The 2052-nt window shown below is 36.4% G+C and overlaps 1 non-coding gene across 1 annotated transcript; it reads right to left on the reverse strand.

Moving 5' to 3' along the window:
* Positions 1–1493: 1493 nt before the first annotated feature.
* Trnap-agg (transfer RNA proline (anticodon AGG)) lies at positions 1494–1565 on the reverse strand. Its single transcript has one exon. It is a non-coding gene; the product is annotated as a tRNA-Pro (tRNA).
* Between the last annotated feature and the right edge of the window lie 487 nt (positions 1566–2052).

The raw sequence follows: 2052 nt of genomic DNA on the forward strand, positions 1-2052 counted from the left end.
TTTCGGGGTCAATCCTGTTCTAACCGAGTCTATATGATTGAGCTTCATATATGAAACTTTGTGATCGACATAGATTCATATTCACATTGGGATCCAAAGATCCGTCATCTGTTTTTATTTGCAATTTGGTTTTCATGGCAAATTTCACCTTGTGTGATGAAGTCTCTTTTATAAATGCTAATTCAACAATGTAAGTACTCGAATATATTTTACATCCTTTTGAAAACATCTATGATAAATACTCTGAACCTCTCAAACGATATCTCTCTTGACAACCATTAATTACCAATTTTAATTATCGCTAACACAGAGCATGCGCATTTAGATGTGTCGTTACATTGCATACAAAAGAAGTGAGTTAACGTTTTAAATGGTAGATGCGTGCCAAATGATGGAAATCCACAATTACAAAGCATTACATTGTACCCATCACCTGATGTTTTGGGCCAACTTTCATTGACCTTTCTGGGTAAACGAGATTACATATATGTATCAATATAATATTAAAACGTGATTTTGAACAGATATATAAAACAGATTGGCTAACTTTGAAATATATTTATTATTACACACAATGTTTCAATTGTTAAATTCTAACGACTATTACAACTATCACCCATAACCTTTGACCTTTCATCTGGAATGTGTTAACGTAAAGAACATTGAAGTTATTTGGATGGTAACATAACAATGTCAAGGTTTTTGTTTTTCTTTAACTACAGTCTTACAGGTATTGAAAAATGTAAGCTAATATAAATGAAGTAAAAAATATGAAAGCCTATATGTAACTGTCTAAATGTTCACGGCTTTTGAAAGTAGTTTAAAGTCAGTTTGCCCCTGTACACTCAAGTAAACACACCACCTTCGTTTATGATGTGAACTATAAATGGGACACAACACAAATAAAGTGTGTATGGATGACATGAACAAAGGCAAACTGGGGTGCTAGTCTATGTTGGCACAGTACTTGGCAAGACAATTTTAAGTACCATCTACAATACAGGGAAAAGTGTACAGTGGTCGTAACAGCTATCACGGTCACTTACAGCTTACCTTCCAGACTAGGTTCACACCCGAGGGTAGCTGTCGATCATCGGTGTGTAAACACGAGGAATGTGTATGAACTGAGATGCATTTCATTTATCACATATTTCTACCGCCCTTTTTGTTTTCACGCATATAAAATGTTCGTAATTAGTTATTAAGTCTTATATTTAATTAATTCAACTTTGACTTCTTGCCTAAATTATAAAGTTCTTTTGCAAGAAGTTCACTTTTGTTTCAAACGAAATGTTTTGCTAAAACTTTTGCTTCTCGTCCGGTGTGCAAAATACGAACACATTTCGTGCATAATCAGTCAATGGAGCGATGGTTTCCATTTTAGGACATTCAAAACTCTGCTGCCGGTATGCAATGTGATTTTGGTAAAACCATTTATACCGACATAATATCTACACGTACGGCATTAAGTCATCGAAGACACTAAAATTACAGGGCCCGTCCGGGAATTGAACTCGGGACCTCTCGCACCCTAAGCGAGAATCATGCCACTAGACCAACGGGCCGCAGACAATGCAGCTCCATCTGTCAAACAATCTAATCATGACACCTCAACAAAAAAATTAGGAGAGCATTAATTTTCACGATGGTTTTATCAACTTTTGCAAACTGCCAAAGGTTTACCCCCTGGGTTAGGGTGATATATTTCCGGTCGTGAAACAGAGTCACCTGCTAGATCGTTATGGTATATTTTAGTACTGCAAATCGTCCTGTGTTATCAATAAATACTGAAAATACTGTGCATGTGTAAGCAAGGAAAGTGTATCTCACCTGTACCATGTACCCAGGGTTGTTCTGACTTGTTTGTAGATCAGCGCCAACTTACGTGAATAAGTAGTCAGTACAGAAAGGTGAGGTACATAGAAAGACCTCCCTTCACCTGCAAATTGTTTCCCTGCATATATCAAACTATTGCAAAGATTCTAACTTTCACTTTGAAATTTGGGGCTTCCTGGGAAGCCTGCAACAATTGTGATTTTTTTTTACTTATAG

The sequence above is a fragment of the Glandiceps talaboti genome, chromosome 12 (assembly GCF_964340395.1).
Source record: "Glandiceps talaboti chromosome 12, keGlaTala1.1, whole genome shotgun sequence".
NCBI lineage: Eukaryota > Metazoa > Hemichordata > Enteropneusta > Spengelidae > Glandiceps > Glandiceps talaboti.